General features: G+C 39.0%; 1 protein-coding gene across 12 annotated transcripts in view; it reads right to left on the bottom strand.

The window, feature by feature from the left end:
- Positions 1–26,513, bottom strand: part of B3GALT1 (beta-1,3-galactosyltransferase 1) — a 212,259-nt gene that overhangs the window by 5,059 nt on the left and 180,687 nt on the right. For 8 of the 12 annotated variants that reach the window (XM_054830419.1, XM_054830421.1, XM_054830417.1 and 5 more), the window contains one exon: positions 370–422. The gene's annotated coding sequence lies outside the window, so the exon portion shown is untranslated. Of the gene's footprint in view, positions 1–369; positions 423–5,572; positions 6,089–7,504; positions 7,578–26,513 lie in introns of those variants that run through there. The other 4 variants (XM_054830420.1, XM_054830428.1, XM_054830429.1 and 1 more) reach the window with 4 other exon arrangements.

The following is a 26,513-nucleotide window of genomic DNA, read 5'->3' as shown; positions in this document are numbered from 1 at the left end:
ATTGATAATTTTTCATAGATGATGATATAAAAAAAAGTTAAGCATGCATAGCATGTTGGCTATTTAGGTAATTTTAAAGGTATATGAAAATATTTTTCTGGTTTCTAGCGTTTCTTGGTTTCTAGCATTTTTTCTGGACAATCTTTCAAAATACGCCATGGAACATTTTAAAATTATTTAAAGAATGAAAATGTTCTTTATCTTAGGATTAATAGCATCGGTGGCAACCATGCACATGAATACCTACAAATCCCATTTGGTCTAAACGTTGTTAATATCTGCCCAGCTAACAAGAGCGCGCTTTGGTGGAAATCGAACAGAATGGGATTCACTGGTAAAGGTACAGGAGAGAGAGAGAGAGATACGTACGTATGCTGTCTTACCCATGTAAACTTCAGCGCTTGAGTAGACTCCAGAGAAGTCTAGAAATAAATTAACACAGTTCAGTTATTCTTGTTGGCTTCCTTCTCCTCTCCCCACAAACCAGTCTTTACTTCTCATGAGCGTTACATCATTTCTATACCATGTGAGATAAATCACGATGGCAGCCTATTAACAGTGTCACTTCACTGGCTGGCGTGCAGAGCACTTTCCTACCCGGCCGGAGTTCCTGCACCGACAGCCCTTCCCTGCTGCTGCACCAGTCCTGCCTCTGGCACTGGGGAGCTTTGAGGCTTCCCTGGATCTGGGGAATGTGCCAGCCCTGAAGCTTCCTTTGCTCTTGGCATGTGCCTGGGAACCAGTTCTGTTTATCATCATTTCATGGAAATGAGACAAGCTGCATTAAGCTTGCTGGATCAGTGCTGATTCCTCCAAGGCACACCAGTAGCTGGAGAGTGCCTGTAGGCTCCATATTCCTGGGTTTTGATATTGCTTCAGAGCTAAAGGATAGTACAAGCATGCAACAGATGAGCTTTACGCTAGAGGCTTTGAAATATTTATTATTTACTTTGGATAGAACAAAACATATATGGATTCAGATAAAAGATGGAAGCCCTGTCTTAGAAACATTCTTTCAGTTTCTCTGCTGCTTTGACATGTTGCTTGAATTACTTTTAAATGCTCTTTAAGGACCCTCCCTCACATCGGATGGGGAGGCTCCTTAAATGGTCTCTTTTTCTCTTTTCCAAAAGCAGATGAGAGTGTGGCCCTGGAGGGCAGCCCTGTGGCAGGGTCCCCTGCCAGGTGGCCTGTTGCTGAGGGTTTGTGCAGAGCGAGCCCCCCTGCCCTGGCCAGCTATCAGAGTTAGAGGACTGTTAGCATGTGTCACTGTTCTACACCGAGGTGTAAAACCACCAAAAAACCAATCTGAATGTTGGCTAAATATATACAGACTATATTATCCTTATAGATTCTTATAGCTAGTGCTGTCCTGCTAGTCATCAGATGCACTTTTACCTATTTAATGTCCAGAACCCACATACCCCTCTCCCCTTCCATGAAGTAGGAAAATGTGAATTTGTGGCCTGTTTCAGAGCTTCTTCAGTTTCAATCGGTTTTGCCCTATAACTGAGGCAATTAAATGAGGCAGATGTTGACTGTGATCTCCTTTGCTACTTGTCACAGGACTTGGGGTTTGCAATCTTTTCCCACCAAGCTGTAGCAATAAATGTTTGGGGGCAGAATATTTGAGTCCTTTAATTGCCCCACAGGGCTGCAGAACACAGTGATCTTGGCACGCATGTACATCCTTGTAAATAAATACAGTTGTAATAAAAATATGCACGCATGCTACTATCATGTCTGGAGCTCTGTCCTGCTGTAACAACCCGCTGGGGTCACTGGGACACAGTTCTGAGAAAGGCAAAACACACCCCTGATCTGGTAGGTTGGGTTTTCTTTCTGGCTTTGTTGTGAATCTCTGATAACCATCCCCACTGAAACCACAGTGGGGAAAAACACCAAGCGCAAATTGCCATAACCTAATGAAAACATAAGAGTGTAAGATCTAGAAGACTGTGTTAATAAAGAAATACAGCAGTCATGGATTGGAGATGTAGAGTGAGAGCTATGTAGGTCAGTGTGGTTAATGGACTCCAGAATTAAGGTCTCACAAATACTTCTAATACTCTGCATATGATGAATTATTTTAGGAAACTACATATTGCATTCTCTAAATGTGTATATTTTTCCACATCTTTTTTTTTTTTTTTTTTAAATAAAGGCAGGTGCATTAGTTACCATGAATACTGTGCCGATATCTAAGGGAACGGAAAATTGTAACCAGTGTTTCTTACAAACTGCAAAATTACATAAAATAGCTTTTCAGTCCAGCAATGTCATGGTTGTGATGTCCAATCTTGTGTGCTCTGGAAGGCTTAGAAGCAACAAAAGCTTCACACCGTTTTGAAGAAAGATGCCAAACTACTGTAGGGAGTTTTTTGCTCAGTTATGAAATCTACAGATAACTCTTTGTACAGGATGAATATTTCTTAAATTGGGCCTTGGATTGCTCTCTCTTGAAATAAGTTTATCTTTTTTTCTGTTGTGTGTGTTGATTTTTTTTGTTTGTTTTGCCTTTTTTAAAGAAAAATGAGAGTTTAGATGTTGCCAAATTCTGTTGTTAAAGACAATGCTAGTTCATCAAGGATCTAAACAAGTGCCTAACTCAGATCTTCCTAGAATTACTCTGTGTTGAAGGTATTTTGCAAAATTATTCACAGTATCAAAGTCTGTGACATCAAACCTTTTCCTTGTTATGTGTTGTGATCTGAAACTAAACTCCACACCCATGCAATATTGCGGGACTTGTATATCAAAGATGTGAATTACAAGAAATTAAATCCTTTTAACTGACTATAATTTGAGCATATTAATTAAAACTTTTGTGTGAATTACTCTTTTGCAAAAGAGAAGGAATAAAGTGTGTGAACTAAGATCACTACTTTCATCTAAGTAACAACCAAAAGCACTTCAATACCTGCCTGTTATTGTGGTTCCTTTAGCAGTTTACCCAGAAGTTCTTCAGAACGTTTTTACCCTAGTCTGTAATACATATATGAAAAGCTGCCTTAAATATTAAAATGCGTAGCAAATTCATTAATATATTGTGTTTATAGTCCTGATACTGGATTTAGCATATTGTCACTATAAGGATGATCTTGTTTGTTTGTTTTTTTGTTTTGCCATGATGTTCTTGAATTTGGTGTTGAAATTTGAAGACGCTCTAACAGCAAGATCTGGGTTATCACAGAGAGAGAAGAAAGCTTTTATCGGCTTTGGATTTGTTGGGATAGGGTATGTCACATTTGGGGACATTGGCGCAGACAAAGGGAAGTGTTATCTCTATTCCTCTGTTCTGTGGGGTGAAAGAAAGCTTTTTAGCAGGGCAGCAGCAATGTTAAGCTCATGGATCCTTGTTTTTAATAATGTTTTAACTTTTCCTAACCTGGTTCTCATACTATTAGTAATCAAAGGCTCAAGCTTTCTAGAGTAGATGATTATAAAAAGCAAATGTTGAGCATTGTGTTTCCATATTGTGACTTGAAGTTGCGTGCTTAGTTGCACTATTCCCAGCTCCTACTGCGCAAGGCTGAGAAGCCACCCAGTCGGAGCACAGAAGCTGTACTGTGTAACTTCTGTAAGTAATTGACCTGATGGTGACTGTGAGTATTCGCAGCAAACCTTTTATGAGCTGACTGCATATCAAGAATAATCCTCCAGATAACGAGTGCGTTTGAGAATCTTGCTAACTGTTCATGGGCAATTTTCAGGCAGACATCAAGAGAGTTTAGCAAATGTTACTTGCCAACTGCAATATTTTGTTGATATTTTGGAATGCTGGTTGCTGTCTCTGCTGAGAGGTTGTCGATCTTTTTCTTTCAAGAAAGCCCATCCTCTGTAAGTGTAGTTGCATTAATGTAATTAGATCACAGTGGATGCACATGATAGAAACCACAGCTCTTGAAGCCTGGCGTATTGTCATAGTTGTAATCCATATCTGCTGCTGAGGCATAATGTAGGTGCTGAGTGGGGGCAGTCATGGTGCTGAGTCCCAGGGATGACCCCAGGTGAGAAGCCAAGGGAGGCCGCAGCTGCTCATCCTGACACCTAGGAGCCTGTTAGGCAGAGCATGACTGAGTCAAATTAACAGCATGCATCTCTGCCAAAATGTACCTATTCCTCTTTCTGGGAAAAAAAAAAAAAAAAGGAAATGCAGCTGCTAAATTATTTAGTAAATGTAGCGCACGCTTTTCATTTTCCCTGAAGAGAGATTTTGTAAGAGTTTTCTATGATCATAGCTTTCATCTGTATATAGACCAAGACACTGAAATGTCTTCGCTGTTTATGAAGTCCTTCAATTACTGAAGGAAAAGTCTGTGATTATTACAGAGTCTTGTTGAGAAGACAATTATCCTGAACATCAAGAACACGTCTACAAAGAAATCTGGGGATGCTGTTATGTTCTTTGCTCTATGTTTTCATAGTAATTTCTTGAGGAAATTCTGGACAGATGGCATAGGCGATTTAACAAAAGATTGCAAGCTCCTCTTTGGCAACTTCATTTGAAGGTTTCTTAAATATTCTAAATGCTTTTGCTGTGCCTGGGTGTAATGGACATTAAACCAAACCAGTGCTGCAAAGGAAGACCTTCCTTTCTAGAATATATGTGGAAAGAGACTGTAATAGATGGAGGAACCACAGTCTCGGATTGAGGGGAGGAAAGTAACAGCATTCATTTCAGGTCCATGTTTTTTTAGAAAAATCAGTTGTTCTACTTTGGAGGTCCCAGCTGTCATACTTTAAAAGGGGCTGGCTTCTCTTCTCTTCCTTCAAAGGCAACATAGACAAATATTTTCTGACAATCAAGCTATGTTTTACGATATGCCATTTGTACATAGAGAATGATTCCTTGTTCACAGAAATATTGATGATGGGCTTTACCCTAGGCAGTCACTGAGTATGAAAGCAAGTATTTGCACAAGTGATTCTTTCATACTAATAGTTCTCTTTTAATGAATGCAGATTTGCAGATGGTTTATGCTGTATTTCATCACTGAATTGAAGAATTGATCTTTGGAAACAAATTTGGGATTTATAAATTATTTTTCTTTCAATCTTTACTACTTGCTCTTAATAGGAATGAAAGCAAGAATGACTGTGCATTGGGGAATTTTATGAAAGCTTCTAAGTCTTATATAGGGACAATGCAAGTTTTAGAATTTTCAGTAAATGTGCCCATGCTACCAAAGCTTCTCTAACCTTTAAAGAGCTACTGCAGAGTCTTTTAAGAGTTAAAAATTACTCTACATGAAAGCAAATCTGCATATGACTTTTCTGTATCTCCACTTTATATATTTTCAATGAATGTCTCTATAAAAACAGGATTTTCTGTTCTTTTTCAAGAACTGCTGAGTTCTTGAAACAAACTATGTTTTCTTTGTTTTTTTTCCCCCCCCTCATGCTTAAGAATGAATTATGCACCTATTTTTTTTCTCAAATAATTAGCAAGTTGAAAAGTAAACAGTTTCCACCATGACTAAGCTGTAAAGTGCAGTTTTCAATTGCAGAAGATCAAACAGTTGAAAGAAATATTTAGGACTCTTTGAATCAACACAAATGTCAGGCTTACCATGACTGAGGGGACTGGGATAAGAAGCTGGTTAGGAAACACGAGCTTGGCATGAAGGACCATTCCTTGGTTGGCAATGTACGGAGGTGGGATTTCAGTGTTGGTTTGAGCAGCCTTTCTCTCTGGCTTGGTTTATATATCAGGAGCTTTGCAGCTATATATTCCCATCCAAGTTTTGCAGCTCAGGAAGTATTTTCTATGCAGAAAATATTTCCCTGTTTTCTCTGAGCAGAGACTTGAGAGCTGCTAGGTGGACCACATGGTGTTCAGTGATTTTTGTACTCGCAGATCACTCCTCAGAGAGTCGGGCGATAGCAATCGGCTTCAGTACGACTGGGGAGTAGCTGCCTTCTCTTGAGGTGACTAGGAGCCTGGTCTGCACCAGATGTGGCTATGTGGGGCTTCTGTAGCTGCATTTTCTTCCTGGTAAATCTGACTCTGAATAAAACTGGCCTTGGAGAATCCCCTGTGCTGGTGTAGGACAAAAGTGGTGATAGATCAGGATTCAAACTTGTCTAAACTGGACACTGCGCCTGTTTGTGTTTGGGTATTTCATCAGAGCAAAACATTCACAGTTGGTTTGCTAACCAGAAAAAAAGTTTGATTTCCTAAAATCTGGTATTCATAGGAAATGAAAATGTGGGGGTTTGTTATTTGGTTTTGGTTTGGGTTTGTTTTTTTTTTTATCCCGTTTGGCACGACTCAACATTACATTTTCAGTAGCCCTCTTACTGTTTTGGTCATTTTTTTAAAAACAACTCTTTTGGTCATAGTCATTGTATGTTTGTGACAGCCTAGTCTTTTCCAACATCTCCAACAGTGGGACACAGCTGACTCCATGTGGAAGGAGATGAAAGGGCAGACCAGACCCTTGAGGACTCTGTATGATGGATGGATTTCTAAAGTTTTAGCAAACTGGCCACGCTTTGTCAGATATTAATCTAGAATGGTTAATAGCTAGATTTTACTCAACTCAAAATAATATTAGAACTTGGGACATGCCATTCAGCAGTTCTGTCTTGTTATGTTGCTGTTGCAAGCGATTTACTAGGAGCCAGTACATGCTGCTGTTAATGGGAGTCTTGCGTGCTACTAAAGTCGGCAGCATTTTAAGCATGTATTCTTTGCACTAACTAAAGAGAGAGAAAAGAAATGAACATAAACTGAAAGAGCAGAATAAAGCAGGAATATATTTTTTCTTTTTTTTTCTTTTAAAGTTGCTCAGGAGATGTCAAGTGTCAGACCTGTGCATTTTTTCCCATGAATGCTTTCCTGAAACAATTTTAAAAAACACTTTGTGACTTCATGTTTTGATAGGTCATTTGTGATTACATCAATCATGTCCAGTTACAGCAGTAACATGTAAATTGCATCTCAGTATGGTTATAAACTGATGCAAATAACATATTTCACTTTGGGTTACCATAGCCACAACCATTATTTTCTTTTGCTATTGTGCTGTGCTCTATTGTGAAATCTCACAGCAAGGTTCCTCAGCTCATGTCACCGCCAAATTGGTTACAATATTTTGCATCTAATGAAAGTTTAGGACAAAAACAGAGGCTTTGAGTTGTTAAAAAAATTTTAAGGGGAAAACCTTTAGAAATGCTTTAACAAAATCTTGATTACTTGTGAAACAATTTAATTTATTATCAGAGTCAATAGGTTAAATTACATTCAAGTAATAACATTTGAAATTAAATATACTGCTGTTCTTGCCTTAACCTTCTTGAATTTTCCTATTTCATTTCCTTTGTATTCACAGTGGTGCCTGTGAAATGGTAGTCTGGGTTATGACACCAAGAATAGATGATAGTGGCCTTGATCATATAGATGCCTACCCTAGCAGCACTGCCATTCTCAATTAATCTTTGTCATAAAAAGGAGGAGTAACAATTACGTGAAGACTAGAACACCTGAAATCACACTTACAGTGTCTGTGGTGATGATAACTCATTGAACTGGATAATGAATCTACTTCCCAGAATTCACATGCTATCAGGGGCTTTGGAGGAAAAGCACAAACAATTAAAACTTTTGGATTTACTGGGAAAAGTTCTAAAATAGTTTTGAACCTGCTCATTAAGGTCTCTGTCATGATGCTTGGGAAACTTTGCTTTTAACCTCATCAAAACTGGAGGCACTTCAGGCTGGAAACATAGATTATTGCTATGTATAAATACATTTTTATAACCTTAGAGCATAGCTCTTATAGACAGTTACTGGTGGGATTCTTGCATATCTCAGGTGTAGCTGTATGGTACCTATATTTATTGTAATTGTTATATCATTTACCTGTGAATGATGGAGATACAATTTTTAAAAAAAAAAAAAAAAAGGCTAAAAACCAGCTAGAATTCACATTATTTTTTCATTTCTTCCGCAGCAATGAGGTTAGAAAACTTTGTAAACAGTGAGTTTAGGTGATCATATAATAGCATAGCTGCAACTTTTTGTGCTTGAGAAAAAAACATTAGATATTATCAAATGTCAAGGAAATTGTTGGATGCTGTGACACTGTGGCTACATGGGCTTTTTTTTTTTTTCCTCCTTTTCTCTGGAAATATTCCCCATGTTGAAGAGGTCCTAGAGCCTTGATCTGTCCATCCAGGAACAGGTTGCAGTTCTGGGGGTGGGGTTTTGTGGTTTTGTTTTTTATTGGTGTTTGGTGTTTTTTTTCATATTTGCATGACAGTAATTAATGTGAAGCTATGTTGTGAAGTATTTGTGACCACGACCTATTTATAAGCCAAGCTTCAAGTTTCCACTTCCCTTTGTGAAGTAATTGTAATACATTTAACACAAGCTGTTGCTTTCAAAATTGCACCTGCCTCTCACAGAACTGTAACATAAAAAAAAAACCCCAAACACATTACTTTTGTCTTCAACCTGGAAAATATGGCCCATACTTCAGCCAGATGACTTATTCTCAAATATGCAAAAAACATTTCCTAGACATACACTTTTTTTCTTTGGTAACTGTTTAGTCATGACTGAGATTGCCCAGTTTACAGGAGCCATTCTGGGAATGGTTATCTGGTAGCATCGCCTTAAATCCAGCAGAGACAACTAACTGCAGCTCTGACACAGCCAGGTGGTGGCTGCCTGCAGCCGGCTGTGCCCCCTCGCCTCCCTGGTAGGTGTTCCTGGGGTGCTCCCCCACGCCTCTCCAGCTGTGGCACTGAGCGCCTGCAGCGCTGGCTGGGCTTTCCGAACAAGTTACTTTACAGAGAAGCGATAGTCCTCTTGGAAAAGTGGGATTTGCCTCCTCTTTGCACTGAAAGGAGCTGGAATGACATTTTCTTGGCTTGGCTGTTTACCTTAAATGCGTGGAGTGGTGCTTTCCCGCTAAGGAGCTGGTGTGGCCAGCAGCTGGTACGCGTGCTCACTGGCCCACTGACCTGAGCGCAGCTTAGGCCAGCTGAGGCACGGTACTTCTGGCTGGTAGTGATATATGATTGCCTTGACAACGAAGACTGGAAACGTGTTTCTCTTCGCTTTGTCATAACTAAATGGTAGATGGGGTTTTGCTCAAGCTTAAATGAAAACCTACTTTAACTGGGGATTGAACAAGAAAAAATTTCAGCTGCAGAAGAGGGCATTTTTTGCAAAGCTCTTAACGTTTGAGAGCAAGGTAGTGTCAGGCTCTTTCAACTAGCATATATGGAGCGTTTCACAGACATGACCCCAGACAATTTGTCAGCATTTAGTTTTCTGAAGCTTGCTGTTGAAAGGACCATTGCACAACGTTACACATTCATAGAACATACACTCAACTGAAGAGGCCATATCTCTTGTGGCAAGGATTTAAAAATGGGCTCAGCGTAACTGGAGTTTTTTTCATGAATCAAATAAAGGAGTGTATGCTGTAATAAATTTGTAAATATATATCCTTGTGAATCCACAGGAGTAAATTCGTCCTCATTCTTCTATGATATTTCAAAAGTGCAGCAAATTGTGTCCTCAGCTGAGACACAAGTTTGAAAAATATTGTTTGGGATCATAAATGGGTCGCTGCCTCCTTGACTAAACTGTAAACCCATTCTGGGTTACCAGCTATGCCTTACTTAGTCCACCCTCTTCTCCAAAAGAATGTTTCTTTATTTTTCCACTTTATTCCCTTTATGAAAATTGTGAATGTTGTCTATTCGTCTCAGTGAAAGAAACCTGGGTGTCTCTGGAGAAAGCAGCCAGTTAACAGCTTTTCTATTTATGCTCAGATCAGAGTTTAACTTGAGCCCTATGAGAGTTGTTGTAGGCAAAAAATGAGGAAGTTTTCTCACAAACTGTTATTGATGAACAGTTTGTGAGAATTTCTCAGTTAATAACTCTTATCTCCCAGCTGGGCAGAGTATGGCTGATAATCTCGGGTAGCTAATAAAGCTGCAGGAAGAACTGCATTCTGGTAAAGAGTAAATCTGAATTCCTGTTTCAACTCACTTTTATCACTTATGTCATTAGAGATGTCCTTCATGCGTACTTTAAAAGTTTTCACCAGGGAGCATAAATTTCAAACCCTGAAGAACTGTGTGAGTAGTCAGGAATACTGACTCTGATTTCTTACATCTTTTGTCTGTGAACCTTCCTAATTAGGGGTATTTGCAGTGACTGGTGACTAGGAAGATAGTTAAGCAAACTTCTAATGTGTGTGCATGTGTGTTTGTTTGTCCCTAAACATAACAGGGCCCATTTCTGTGGGCTCATTATGCTGCCAGCACATTTTGCTTTCTCTTTTTCCTATTGTGACTAGAGAAGCGTAACCTTTGCGATTGCAACTTCTCAGAATAATTGGAAACTCTCCAGTTGGCTTCTCCACCTGTAATTGTGTTGTCCCTAGTGGGTTGATGTAGGTGCAAATGTAGACTCATTGTCTATATTGAAGGATTTCTCAAAACATAGGCAAAGTAGTGTTATGTAAAGGATGGCCTCAAGCGTATTCGGAGTTGAAAAGCAGGGAGAGCAGTCTTCCTTCTCCTCCCAGCTTGACTGAGACTTTGCTGTGGCATGGGTAAAACCTGTGATTACAGTGCTGCTCCAGAGAAGAGATTATGCAGCAACTTGTACACAGCATTGCTTTCTGTTGCTCTGCTCTGGTGTGTTGCGCTGTTAGCATTGCTGGCACTGGGGATGGCTGTCTGCCTTGATCCTGATGCAGCTCGAGAAAATTCTTTTTATCACCCACTTTTCTTTGGGATGTGTTGGCTTCTGCTTGGATAGCAATATAATGCACTACTGATAGAAATCAACTTTGTGAAGCAATAAACAGTAAATATGTTTTGTCGCTGTGCCCAAGGGGAATCATATCATACCTTAGTTATCTGTGTATTCAAGGCCAAGCCTTAAGGAGAAAGAGGGTATATGAACATACAGTGTAAAAATACAGATTGCTTCTCTCAGCTCTCCATCTGTGGACCTTCAAGACCTTTATAAACATAGGCTCACTGAGCAGCTGTATACCCCAAGGAGGCAGGTAATAAAATCTGCCAAGCAAGTTAAGGGTCCAAATCTTGATATATGCCTCAGGGTTATAAGAATTAAATAGAGCCATTTCACAGAGAGACATTCTTCTGGGACACTCTTTTTTTTTTTTTTTTTTTTTTTTAATAGAAACAACATAAGATCATCCCCCCACTTTTGATCATTTTCCAAACTTTGGGAATGCTTAGTCTTTGAGTAGAATCAGAAGAGATTGCTATATAAATAACATGAACTCAGACCTTCTCTGGAGGAAGGTGTTTGGCTCGTAGCATGGCTGGAAACAACAGTGATTCTCCTGAGCATGTTTAAACTCTGTGCAGGTCTCCCTCAAATTCCTAAAGCCTTCTCTGGCTTTCGGCAGTCTCCTTTTAGCATTATTTTAATCTGAGACATCTCTTGAACAAAAGAGATTTTTAAAGTAGTCTGTGGTTCCATTTATTTCCCAGCTATTCTGATATCAAAGGCAGCATGAAGCAAAAATGATATGAAATGCAGCAAAGCAGCTGTTGGGCCAACTGTTGTGGGATCACACAGGCCATGGGAGGAACGCTGCTTTGCTGTGTGACCAAATGCTTGACGTGGGAGTCCGTTAGATGATACAGCTAGCGTCTCCTCTGGCGCTTTATATCTAGGGAGGAAGAAGGTGTGCTCTGACTCACTCTCCTCATACAGAAAAAGCCAGGAAACATGAGGGTTGATGCAAACATCAGTAACACTTTGTCCTGCTGCTTGGGAGAAAAAAATAATTGATTTCCTGGCACTCTCATTCAAAGCAGGGTGGAGCTGCTGGAGAGGCAGGGGCTGTCTGGCTAAACCCTGCTGGGTACACAGAGGAGGACAGGCAGTCCTGCCTGGGGTGTGCGGGGTGAAGCCTCCCTGTACTCTGTGGCTCCAGGTGAGCAGAAGACAAACAATCTAAATGCATAAAATTTCAAATTATTCTCTAAAGCTTTTCTTGCTACTGATGCAATGAAGAATAATGCTCCTTAGCAAAGGGATACAAATAATTTTTTGATAGTTTCTTTTGGCTACGTGGTAACAATGTAACTAAAAGCTGCCCAGTACTTTTAAAGAGAACTTCAGTGCTTTATTATCCTTTCATATTCTTAAGAAAAGCGCACACTTTCTCTGTCCTTTTCTTTGAACAAATTAATTTGCAGTCTGTATAGCTCAGAGTGCACGTAGTTAGCAAAGATGCTGCCATCTGCCATTTAGTTTCCTTTCTAAGCTGTGATCTTAGACATATATTTCAGGGAAAAGGAAGCCAAGTGGTTGAGTTTATTTTCCCTTTGTGTGAACAACAATGGGAATAATTCCAGAGCCAGGCAGCAAGGCTGCCTGAAATGCCAACTGCAAATCACCTTTTCAGTGAGGCATTAATTCATTCTGTGAAAAATATGCACAAACTGGGGAAAAGAACTCCATTTCAATTCCTCCCCCTGTCCGCTGGCTGGATCAATTAAACTTCACATAGGAAGTTTTTGAGATGATTTATGTCAGATTATTGTTTTTACTTTTTCCTACCCCCTATTTCTGATTATCTCCCCTCCCTCTCAACCTTTGCCGCATGCGCAGAAGATGGGGGAGCGGTGGTGGGTGCTGCTGGGTGTATGGCAGGGCCAAGGCTGCCCGTCCTCGGGGGCTCCTGGCCAGGGCACAGCCCTCCCTGCAATCAAGAACCCCTTAGTGGCTGAGGGGCATTAACGGTCCCTGCCTGTGGGCACAGAGAGCAGGAGGAAGGGGATCGCTTTACCCCTCCTTGGCTGGTTGTGCCTTGTCTTTGGGTGCTTCAGGAGATAGGAAATTCTACATGAGACCAAGATGGAAAACATTTCTTTGCATCTGCACTGGCAAAATGAGAGTCGCAGTGTGTGTGTAAGTCGGCACTGCCACAAAAATATCCATGCGTTCTTTAATACTTGATAATTATTTTTAGTCACATCAGTTCCCCAGTCAGATTTGCTTCGTGGTCACACAAAAGGCTGGATCAGCACAGCTGAAGGGCATCATCAGCCTGAAGTGAGAGGGTGGGACAAAATGGGGCAGACCTGTTTTCATGGCCACGCTCCTGCCTTAAGTGATCATCAGAGAGCTGAGGCGCTCTCCTTGTTCCTCTGGGGACTGTAGCAGTAGCCCCAAGGTTTCCTTGTACAAGAATAAGACCAAGCAAACAGCTTCTTTCTTCCTCTTGGATCAACTGCAAACAAGTAATAAACCAAAAAGCCTTTGCTTGCCTATTAAATATTTAGGTTTAAATTTCAGTGGTTACTGGAATGTTTTGGAAATCAATTCAAGCACTTCTTGAGAAGTAAAAAAATAACTCTCCCTTTTTTCATTTTTTTTTTCATTTGTTTTCACAATACCTAATGATTCTTTGTATCCTTTGACTCTCTCGAGATCACTTTGAACTTAAACTGGAAACTTAATTGGATTTTAACAGGAAACTCGTTCATGCATATAGGAGCTTTAAAGGGCACGAATAGTATAGTATTTGAGAATGTGCTCCTATTTGAGATTGATGTGACTTTCTGATTTTGACGTAAAATGAAAACATAGTGAGGGGTTGTCACAAGCCTCTGAATCAGCCAGATTCTTTTTAGAAGCTGAAGACAGCTCTTGGCTCAGGTAGGCTGTTCTCCTACATGTGCCTTTGCCAAAACAGAATGTGTATGTCAGGGCTTTTTTGCTGCTGGTTTGTTTTTTTTTTTTTCTCCAGATGGTGTAATGAGGGATAGACTGCTTGTTGCTTGCCAAGGGTTGTATAATATTGTGGTAAAATGCAATCCCAAGCTGCAGTTTTGAAGGTAGCATATCAATCACTCATCAGGTTTCTATGCTTCTTGTGTGTAGGGTTAAACCTCTGTCATCAGGCCAAACCTATTAACAAGTTTCATCCAAATGTTTTGAGAGTGGTGAAATTTGGTATGTTTTCACTCCAAATGTTGGTTAATGTGTCCACTGTTAGGATCGTAAGAGCCAATACGTAGCTGATCCTTTTTTCTTCTGTACTTCAAACCTAAGTCACAAAATCCCTCAGGTTAGCTAAAAATAATAATGCTTTGGGTTTGTCTGTAATACAAATGTCTCTATAGTACATCTAAAGTAAAAGCAAGAAGTATTTGGTCTCACAAATTATTTACTACCATGCTTGTGATTAAGTCATTTATTAGCTTTTGAAACACATTTTGAGTTTGGGATTTCTCAGGAAACTTTTAAAAATAACTTTTTGTAACTGATTGAAGTTATAATAATAAACAGAGATAAAAATGTGACCGGGTAGTTTTACAACTAAAGAATGTGTAGTTTTTCACTGGATTGATATCTGAGTCTTCCTCCTGCTGACAATCGTCTTCAAAATAAACCCAATATGAATTGCACCTTCACTCAGTAACAGAATGGCAGAATGATCTGCCTTCTGGCTCTTGGGTGTTTGAGAGTGGTTAAATACATCTAGAAAAAAAGTTACCCCTTGAGAGTCACATGGAGTGAATTTAGTCACTGTAATCTAGAAAGCTTCCAATATAGAGAGGTTTAGAAACAAAAACAGTTGGGGGAAGTCAATAATCTCTGTCATCTTTCAGCTTAAACATCTTTATTTGTCATAAACACTGTTTGTTATAGGGACTGTGTTCATTCAATCTCACAGCACTCCAAGATAGCCAAAGTGGTGGTGACTTAAAATTAGTGCACTGACATTTATGATAATAAAAGCAATTTTAATATGGTGATACGCTGCCTTTTTAATAAACTACTACGAATGGTCTCTGCCATGCAGCAGGAGAGAGCAAGATATTCAGTATTATATTTTTTTAAATACTTCAGAATGACAGCTTGTATGAAAAACACATGTAAGATGATTGCTTTGCCATGAGCTATAAAACAGCAAAAATCCTCCAAAAAACAAGAGCTGTTTTTAAGAGCAATCTGACAAGCTAAACAAGAGTAGGCATGCTAATTTAGCCAAGGCACTCCAGAAGGAGTGTATATGAGATTTTCAGCATCTTAGTGATATGACAACAGACAAAATCTACAAACACCCTTTAGGTGCCCTATATGCCATATTTGGACCACCAAAAGGATTTTCTGTCTCAGGCAATAGCAGATTACTATCCTGGCTGGCAGGAAACAACCTGTAAATTATAGCTACATCTGGCACATATGGAAGAAAAGCCATCAGACGGTATCATACATGAAAAATGGTTTCTCAGTTGCCTTGGTCAAGTAACTAAAAGTTTAGACATATCATCTTTTAATTTAAGGAATGATGAAACCAGCAGTGACAAGAACAAAACTGCAAGTTTCTAAAAGTAGATATATTGAACTGAGAGGTAGGTCATTTGTCAACCACCCTTGTAGATAAAATAAAGTGGAAGACAAAAAAGTTTGCTTTGTATCACAAAGCCAGAGACTGCAGCACAAGATTACGTATTCTAAGGTATCTACCTCTCTCTGTGTACACCTCTAGAGACACTGAAGAGGGTCTTAAATTTCAGCATGCTCCAGCATCTCAAGTTCTGGAGGGAGAAAGAGACTGTAGAGAGCTGTCTTTATACAGCTGACATCTGTAGCCTCGAATGCTGTCCATAAATTAGGCCCCTATGAAATAACAGTGCCCCTAGGCATCTGCCATTTAAAAACTGCCCTTCTGAGGGAGTGGGCAATCTTCTGTTAGGATGGATTATGCATTTTACAGTCCTCATAAGAAACCAGTCAGAAAAATAGGTACCAAAACAATTAAATCATCTCTGTTGGTTGATCTCCTCTGAGTTTCTGAAAACCTGCTGAGAGAAGTAAAGTTACTTTTGCAGTATTTTTTAGATGTTGTTTAGCAGTAACTTTACCTGCTACATGCAGAAAAGGAATATGGCAGGACGTTTCAATTCTGCCTTTCTTCGTTTGGCAGTTGATCTGGAGTGCCCGCATAGCCTTTTAAACTCATTTTGTTATAGCTTTACTATTGACATTTGAGATTAAATGCCAGGGAATGAAAGAAATTTCAGGACTATGACTCTTTGTTTCAATACAATTTTGTCAGGATCACAAGACTGCAACAGCCTACTGTAGTGTGTTATTTCAATCATTTCTTTCTACCTAGGAAAAATACCACTGATTAGCACAGCTACTATTGTTAAAAGGTTTATACAAAGTTCAGCAGTGTTAATACAATTGAACTTAATGGGAGCTGTGAATGCTTGGCACTATCTTGTTCCTGTTTGCAGTGCTCGCTTATCTCCTCTCATCTGATAAGCTACAAAGCAGGATAAGATCTTTACGAAAGCAGTGGTGAATCTTGGTGCTACAACACTATGGTAAAGGTTTTTTCCAGGGCTTAACCGATGCTTTATGCATGGTATTCTCACTCATCTAATCCTCATTCAGTCTGAAAAAGAGGGAGACCAGAGACCCGGAGTGCTTTACAGGCTGGCCTGAGCATGCCCTCCACGCAGCCAGCAGTGCTGGCGAGCACAAAACCCATGTGTGGGGAGGTCTCTTTCAGAGCCAGCGCCTGCCAGGTTTGCCTCTCGTGTTGGCTCTGGGGCAGCATCCCAGCAGACCTGTGTTAAGGCCTGGGAACCAGGTTCTGTAACTTTCTACTAAAAAACCAGGAGAGTCCATGGATTTGGTAGCTATTGGCGAACTAGAGGTGAACCACACAGGTCGCTACTTTTCACTGTTTTCAGCTGGCAGAAACGTAAAACCCTGTGAACTTTATCTGTCTGTAGACAGAATATTCTGATCCAGTGCATCCTAGAATTGCCTTTAAATACTTGGTGCTTTCTCTGAAATTATCATAGTGAAGGACAGAGCTAGTGTCATTTACAGATATTAGGGTTTTAGTGAAGACTTCAGAGTGATTTGCATGTCTTGTGTTAGTCTAACACTAATTTAGAGCTCAACTCATCTAGATGAAAGCATTTTCATCAAAACTATTCTGGAAAAGATAAGAATCACTTCATTTTGTATCTTAAAACTGCTGTTGTGTGATCAGATCAAACAGAGGATTTACAGAAAACAGCTTCTTTCTATCCTTATCCCCAGCACTATCGCTTTTCTAATTGGACTTGAACAATTCTTATTCCAGAATAAACTACACCTTTTACTATTACCTGCTGTGTAATAGACTACTGCAGCTTGCATCTGCTTCACAGAATGTGTTGGTCTGTCTCGTTAGACTGAAGATATTGGAAATGGCACCATTTGTTTCGGGTGTGTCATTGCAATTCTTTCCTCCCTATTCTTTCTTACTATAACTTGTCCATTACTGCCAAACTGGTCATGAAAAGCTATTCTGGATTGGTATCTTTAAAGCTCCCCATGAATGGTGGTGTGCTTGATCTCAATGGTGGATGAAGTATTTAAATAATGATGGAAGCTGTTGTAGCACAATAATTGTGCTAAGATTTCAGAAGTCAATAATGATTTTAGTTGCTACCGGTTTAGAGTAGCATGAATGTGAATGCAGATAGCATTAGATTTTGGTATGCTTCATGAAATAAAATTTTCCAGTTCTGTGTCTCACTTTTAGAAGTGGTAGGGCACACACACATGTAAGTTAAACTTTTTCAGTGTTTTTTTCATGGTCTGAAACAATCCCAAACTTTCAAGGGCAATGAGTGGTAGAAGAGGTGGCTCATGAGGTGTTTATATTAATTGTGATTGTATGCAGCCTAATAATGCACTTTCTCCTGTGTGATAGAAACTTTTTCTTGATGTCCACTGGATATTAAGCAATTTAATGACTTGATGAGCAAGAACAAGATAATTGCAGAAGTACTCTCAGCCAGCTAAAACTGAGCATGCAGCTCATTTTGCTGCTCTGCATCCTGTCTAAATGGGGCATTTAATTATAGGTACCATATTTGGGAGGAGTTCTTTGGTTTACAGCAGATGCCTGATAATGTCATCTGGAGTTTTCTTCTTCTGCCCTGAACAGATGCATCTTCTATTGAATGTTATAGCAAATACTTTGCCTGAGGGTTTGCCTGAACAGTACAGTTGTTTGTATCCCACTGTGTAAGACAAGACCTTCAAGGGAGCAAACCTAGCCCAGATATCTATTGCTGAATTCTGCTAGAAGGACCCACAACTTGCATGCATCTTGGAGTGCAGTGCTTTCTCAGTGGCTAATGAAAGGGGTTTTGGCCAACACTATGGCTGTCTTTTCTCTTGCTTCTGTGAGGGTAATTGCAGTCTGCCTGTGCCTCCCAGTGTAAATAGCGTTTACACAACCAGTGTTGTCAGAGGTTACTTGAGGAGAGATTCTTCTGTTCTGCTGCTCATACTTATGTCTGCTCCAAGATCATGTGCACATACGGATTTAGTTTCCAGTTACAGTTTTGACATTTAAATCTATAAATTAGTCTCAAGCTTCTTCTTATGCTACTGTCATTACTGTCATCTCCGTTTCTTCTCTAGTGGGATGGGTCTTGTGATGTTTGCAAGCTTTTCATTGCTTAGTCTCTTCTTGAAGGGCACCCAAAATAGTACTAGATACTTCCGTAATGGCTCTATGGTATGCTTCTAGTATGTTTTCAGGCCTATTATGATATTTATTTTTTTTTAAAGTATTTTGAATAAAGCCTAGACTGAGATGTTAGATACAGTCCTTAAGAAATAGAGCTCTTTACTCTGACCCCTGTGTTGCCTCATGGCAACAGTTAACTACTGAACATCTGAAGCTTCCTACCAGGGATATACAGCAGCATCTGACTAGCAGCAACTGTGTGGCCATAGACTCCAGACGTGAGAAATCCGGTATGTGTTCTGAGGAAAGGCTAATTTACTGAGGTCATTTGAAAGTCCTGCTGATGCCCGGTTTTCTGTCTCCCGTGCCTGTAATTGGCCTGGGCAATGCATGCCTGTTTGTATCTCTCAATGCGTAATGCTTTATTTCTCTGCTAAAGGTTATGCTGTTCAACTGATTAATTGTTCAATGCTGACAGACTAGATTTAACAGTAGCAGCACTTGGATTTTAAGAAGATGCAGCACATTGACTTTATAAATGTAACATCTGGCTTTTCCTATTTTAACATAATGTAACATTTAAAGAGCCAGTCAGGCTTGTGGGATTTTAAATACCAGATGGGAATTTTATATTCCCTGTATACTGTATCGTATCTAGTAAATAATGAAAGAAGCAGTGGCTAACTCAGAGGACCAGCGCTTTTCAACTCGCAAATGATTGTGCGATCATTTCTGTTGCTACTTTCAAAATTCTCGCGATCACCTCTGTCCCATCACCACCCTAAGCCTTATCCATGTCCAGCATATCTGCTTATCACTTCTATAACGCTTTTTTTAGAAGCAAGATGCTGCATTCTTCTTTTGTTGGCACTGTGGTAGGAGCTAAACTTAACAACAAATGGCAGTATGGAACTGGGCTGTGCCCGGATCAAGGTTTTCATGCTCTCAAGCATTTTAAAATAAACACCATTATTTTCAAAATAAATAAGGCCTTTAGAGTCTTTACTCTGCATTAGAAAAACAACGGTATAAAACCCAAGCAGACTATGAACCAAACAAAATTTTTAAAATCCTGATGATGGACCTCTGATGCTCTCGCATACAAGTCCACTCTGTTTTGTGTTCCATTACCTGTTATGCTTTACAGACAGCACAGAAATGAACCTACAGTAGTCAAGACAAAGGAACTCTCAGATTCTCCTAAATGACAACTAAGCTGCAACAGCCACTGCACATTCAGCTCCTATATGTCAACTGCTACAACTAGTCTGCAGTGGGAAAAGAAATAATCTGTTTCTGATGAAGCAACACTTTAAGATGGATGGTGTGAGTAGTGGAGATGCTGAGATGTATGTAAGAGTAAATGTGTATAGTCCAATATAACAGCTGATTAGATGCAATAGTTGTTGATCAATGCAACTTTCATATTTTCAGGTTTTAGCTAAAGATCTGCATCTCCTTTAATGAGGATATTGCTTAAAGTGGTGGGAAAATTAGTGATCAGAATTTTGATATGACTGGAACCCCAAAAGTCATATTAATTTAGATTTGAATGTGTTTACATGTGAAAATGTTGTTTTAGTTTTTAAAATTAAGCATTTTAAAAGCTTTAAAATACTTAAATATATCTTATTTTTGATTTCTTATCATGATTAGAAATGTAAACCCTGAATAGCTGGAGAAAGAGTGCCTGTTCACTTGAGATTTGCAGCTCATTATTGCAGTCTTGGACATTAAGATGCTCATCTGAGCTCCAAACCTTTAAATATTTGCTTTTGTCTTCTAATATATAAGGACATTCCTTTGAAAATACCAGATCATATAAACTACATAATTAGCACTGAATTCCCTGTATAAAGAACACTAATCTAGAATTTTCAGACTTCAATCCCTGTTCCTCATGATAAATCTGCTGTATAGCCATTAAATTATTATCGTATCATATAGTTAAGCGAATTAAAATAAAAATGAGATTCATGTTATCTGACATTTCAAATTGTAGTTTTGATGGACAATATGAAAACAGGAATAGTGAAAGAAAAGTTTTATATTGCTCCCATTTCACTGACCTTCATCCTTATTTCTACCTTTTCTGCTCAAATATCAAAAGATCTAGTGTAATAAAAGATGACGGGAAGCTCATCTGACAAAACTATCTCTTAAGTCTTGTTGAATAAAACATTCAGTGGAAACGCTTCTTAGCAACAGCAGGTTAGCATTAAAAGTGTAATGGTTTTGAAGGAAGCCTAAACACCCCTCTGACAAATGACAGCTCCAGATTTTAAAATTAAGATTTGAGATAAAGATGCTACTGAAGTTATCAAAGGAAACATACCCAGCAGCTGCCTAATGCACATGCTCATGACAATACTATTTGTCTGTCAGAAAATCACCTGCATGGGTGATCTAATGCTGATGATGCTGGCACATGTTATGCAAAGTAGAAGCCCTGATCATATTGTCAGTCACACAGCCAGGGTTCTTGCCCTTCTCTTTTATACAAAAAGTTTCCCTTTCAAATTTCTCTAGCATAGTTGGAGGGACCAGTTTGTCTGAGCTTTGAATTAACATTTGTTTCCATTTGCTTGAAAAATAAATCAGAAAAACCCCAGCCTATAAAAGCTATTTTATTTTGCTTATTTGTTTTCAGTAATAACCATGCTAAATACTAAAAATATGGAAAGCTTATATTTTAGCTAAGTTACTCTGGACAAAATTCTCAAAACTTACATAGACATGTTGAAGCCTAACGTAAGAGTGTAAATTCCAGGCAATTATTTGGACATATCTGCACTTGCTTCCCACACAGGGTTTTTGCATAGCAGGTTTGAAAACCCATGGACACAGTACAAGCTGAAGTTGACTTCTGCTGTGAACTAGTCAGTGTGTTTGCATAACTTTTCTAGCATTCTCCAGCCTCCTCATAACCACATCATCAGGGATCATTGTCTCCTTCAACCTCTGATGCCATCAGAAGAGCGTGTTCTTTATGGGTAATTATGAATGCAGAATTCTTTTTCTGCATTTTACGTAATATGCTCAATTACTTTGAATTGCTATTAGTATTTTTCCAAATTGAATTGAGGAATACAGATTTTTTTATGCTATATCCAGATGCCTAAAATGGAAGACTTCTAATATGGGCTCCTTGCCACTATGTATTGCTCAGGCAGCATTCAAGGAGGATCAGGGTTGTTGGAATGAGAATGAAAGTCTCCTCATCACTCATTTTACATTTCTCTTGGAAAAGTTATCTTTCTGGGAATCATTTTTCCTCCACTTTTCAAAAAGGGATATCAATAAAACTTGGAAATTTGAATGTAGATTGCTAAGATCTATGTTTAAAAATGTGAAATCAAGGAAATACTGACCAAAAGTGTCTTTTGTTTGGTTTCTTGATAACAAGTCTTCAAGATAACATAAACAGAATATTGCTTAAGTTGACAGATAAAGTTTTCATTTAGAATTATTTTAAAACTTGAAAAGAAAATGCCTCATTTTACTCTTAAAAGCTCTGGCATCAGATCATTATCTAAAAGTTGGGCTATTTCTTACTCAAAGACATTTCTAGTCTCATTATCTTTATGCAGACATAACTCCCATTGGAATCATCCTGAACTTTGCTTCTATGACTAGTATGGGTTTGAATGAGACACCGAGATTTCTAGGAGGCTCATTGTTACGCTTTTTATGCTTTGCTATATCTTCCATTCCACTCCTCCTCTGTTGTGACAAAACTACTGCCCAGTTTTCTTTTGTTCCAAAAATCTATTCACTCCTTTTTCTTTTAAGAGAACAAAAATAGAGGGGGGGAAAAAAAAAATCTCTGTATCAAAGGAAATGAATATTTGCGTCTCAGGGAATACTTCCTTTTAAAAGTTCCTTGAAAAATTGCAATAAAATAAAACCTGAGATATATTCTGGGTGGACTGTGGTGTATAAATATCTGTATTTTGACCCAATCTGTTTTAAGCAAGTCCATTAACAAGAACGTAATTCGTTTTACTTTTACGTTGGTGTAAAACAGCAGGCAAATTAACTAGATGCTGAGTATATTTAAATTATAATTTCTCCTGGCAGTAGATCATTTGGTGAAATAATTTTTCCAGAGATCTCTCTGCCTGCCTTTGAACAGCCTGCTGTTTCTTGCCACTGTTGTCATCAGAAAGTTCTTACAGACTGAAATATACTAAATAAAGCAGATATTAGCCAAGAAATAGGTGCAAAGGCTGCTACAATAAATGCTTCCTATCATGGAGTGGCCTATACACATAGGATTTCCAGGGTGCAACAAACTTCATCCAGTGCATCAGATGTCCCTGGGAAAACTCTTTAGAGAGTGCACCCTGTGCACAGAGCGAATTCATTCAAATATGTGAGAATAGACAAAAGTATATAGTTGTGAGAATACAGCTTCAATTTTAAGGTCATCCTTGTATGGAAGATGAGCTTGGAAAGGAAATTTCTTAGGACTCTTGGACACAAATTATGTATTCGATAGATATTGGTTTTTATGGCAAATTGTAGTTCTCTGTGTAAGACACCCTTGGTGTTCAAAGACAATTATTAATAGGTTGTCAAGCTTACCCCATGGGACCTAATCATCTCCCTTTTTGCTAACATTCCCTTCTTCTCCAAAGGTGCTTTTTCCTTTCAAATTTTATAAAGGATTACCATAATTAATTTAAATATGGAGATTTGTTTGCAAGCTGTCCTTAGGCTGAAGTTGGGTTGCTTTTTCAGGCCTTGCTGGTGTTGCATGCCTAAAACCATGTCTGCTCTCTTGTCTGCTATATAATGTTGTTTCATAAAAAGTGCTGCCTCTCCCTACAAACTGAGTCTTACTTAGAAAATTCATTAATTAGTTCCCATTATCTTTCTTGCCTTGCATATTTTCCTCTCTAGTTATAGCTTTATGCAGTTTGCTTTGCCTGGCTTTGGTTTTTTTTCATTAGACTGTGAGCTTTTAAGTTCAGAGATATAACTTGACTTAATAGGATCTCATTTGAGAAAATGCTGGCAGGTAGTACAGGACATAAATAGTAGAAATAATTGTCCATAAATGCTTATTAATGCAAATATATCTCCAGTACTTATTTAGAGCGTTTTATTTGAAATTTTCTATTTTGAGGTAAAAGTTCTCTTCATTTTAGACTCTTGTTCATCCAGCCTGTGAAGTTAAGGACTGAAAGTTCTGCTGCTGCCAGTGGGATCAAGGGGAGATGTGTCACCAGCTAAAAGTCAAGCTGATCGGTTTTAGTTGCTATGAGCTACTAATTTGATGAATCTCCATATAGGACAGGTGTAATAGGGAACATTAAACAAACGTCCTAGCTTCCAGATGTCCTTGCCATGTCTGAGCAGAGCACTGACGTTTCTGTCATCAAGCTTTAGTTTAGAATCTCAAACTTGAAGTAGTTCGAAACAAATGGTTTTGTGAATTTTATGACAATGATTAAAGGAAAAAATAAGTTCTACCCTCTCCAGAACATTAATGGCAGACCAGATGACACATCTTCCGTACGTGAAATGAGATTAAGCACTTTGAAAGCCAAGGCATTTCAATAGAAGTGAAATTGAGCTTTTCAGAGCAGACTATCCAATCACCTCATATAGCAAGCAAATCACTCTGCTGAGTGATTTTATAATGTGGAATGTTTTTGGAGTGCTATTGCAAACTTCGTATCATCCTCAAGCACAAACGCCCGTACACTTGCTGTAGAAATGACCCTATTAGGGACAGCTGTACAAGTGACAAATCTGCACATAGATTGCCAAATAAAGTAGTAGAAATTCTGTGCAGTAGCTGTGCTTTTTAAACCTTTCAATTTTGTGAAATACACTTCTCTAATGATGCTCATGTTGTTATTCCAATAATAGATTATATCCAATCACTTCAGAATTTTAAAGCTAGTCTGGGAAAACATCAGAAAATGTAACTTATCATGCACTTGCTGTCAGCTCTAGTGAGTGAGCTGACAGGCATTTCCTCCTACAATCTTTTGGATCACTTTCACCATTTGGTCATGAACTTGGGACGAGAGATGCCAGTCCATTCTACACTCTTCTCACAACTGTGCTGGCAATGTTTGCTATCTCTGTCAAAGGCGGATTGACCAACGTTCATTTTCTCAATAATCAAAATTAGAGTCCTACTTTATCAAATTGCAACCTGTTTTTGCACCTCAAACCAATCAGAACTATGCTGGATCAAAATTCAGTAAGCAACCCTCACCAAGTGTTCTTCCCAAGCCACTAAGCCACTGGGTACCTGTTTCTTAAACCTTCTGATAAAGAAATAATGACACTTCAGAATACAACGTTATTTCAAGTCCAGATTTGAGATGTAACTTTTCATATTTTTAAAGTTTTCATATTTTAAAATATGAATTAAAATTCCTCTTCAGGGCCAGGCAACTTTGCAGGATGGAGAGAAAGGGAGGGTATGGCTATGTAGTTAATTGGGTTTACTTTCTAACTTGCTAGTAAAGAAGTGTCACTGCCTTTAAGAATATTAAAACTATGCTTGTTTTTTGGTGAAGGCTGCAAAGCTGGAAACTAGTAGAAGCTGTGGAGAATGTTTGTTTAGTGTTTCTCAGACAGACCGGGACTTCCTCTGTTTCCTCTTCGCGGACAGCCGCAACCATGTGGCTCCAACAGAGAGGGTGGGCAGGGAAGGCTTAATGTCTGCTGGCAAAATGCTCTTTTGCCCTAACCAGTTGAGGTTGTGTCTGCCAGTTGACTTGCCCTTACTGTGACCTGCTTTATTCCTCTGATTCTGTCTGAGGAAAATGGGTCTAAATTCTGTATGTATTATCTAAAGCACTTTGAATGTTTGTTTCACATTATCATTGGAGCCTTACTTATCAGCTGGTTTTAATCCTCTGCAAACACGGTTTAATAGAAAGCATAGGGGAGAGAACAAAGTAATCTAAATCTCCGTGTGGATTTGCATCAGTGATGTAGCATAGGCAAAAGACAAATCCCCCAAAGCTGTGGATCCCCAATTATAGGACTTGCCTTGTGTATGCTGGAGCAGCAGGAGCTGTCAAGTCTGCATCACTGCCTTTCGCTCACAGAACATTAATTACCTTTGCTTTGAGCCCCTCCTAAATTTTGGTTCCCAAAGGGATCTTCAACCTGCAGTGACTGAGAAGTGTGGTGGGTGGAATGGCTTGTTCCTTGCTTCTTCTCATTCTCAGGCCGTGCTCTCCTGTGCCCTTGTTGGAAAGCACCAGCTAAATAGATGTCTGTGTGAGGAATGGAGGGGAATGTTCCTTGTGAGTGGCTTTTTTTCAGATTTTCCATCACCGAAGCCCGACAGAGACTTCATTATTTATAATTTCTGTGATTTTGTGTTGCCAAGTTGCAATGTAAAATGCCTATGCAGATATTTTTATATGTTTACAGTATTGTCTGGCAGTTGGGGACTTTGTAAGGATGGAACTTGTGAATTCTGGGTGATTTTATGAAAGCATTGTGTTGTGAATGCTTTGATATGGATGTGATCCATGATATGCTGTTAAGGCAGTGTCGTGCCTCCCTCAGAACAGGACTGAGGGCTGGGTGAGGAGGAGGTGAAATGGCTGCTGGGCATGCTCTTCAAAATGTGGGTGCAGGGAGGTGAAAATTCAACCTCGAAAGATTGCCTGCAGAGCTTGAAGCAGTTATATCCTTTCACTGGAGTTGCAGCAAGCCTAAATTTCACTCCTTATTTAGTATTATAACATTTGGTTTGAAACACTGCTTTATTGGTTAATTACATAGCATGCCTTTATGTGTTCTCTCTCTATAGAAAGTGTTTCCAAGAAAGGTCACAAGATTTCCTTTTACATTACCTGATTTAAATTAAACAGCAGAACCATAATATGCTGTAGCCATCTTTTAACCTGAAGCACAGCACTATGGTAGTGTATTATCATTTTTTGTTAGCTTGATGGTTTAGTGAGTACCAAATGGAAATGTTAATATATGAAATATGCTAAAGCAGAACTCGGT

Source organism: Grus americana, chromosome 6 (genome assembly GCF_028858705.1).
Source record: "Grus americana isolate bGruAme1 chromosome 6, bGruAme1.mat, whole genome shotgun sequence".
Taxonomy (NCBI): domain Eukaryota; kingdom Metazoa; phylum Chordata; class Aves; order Gruiformes; family Gruidae; genus Grus; species Grus americana.
Note: the sequence above shows the minus strand (reverse complement) of the source record. Positions and strands in the feature narration are given on the sequence as shown.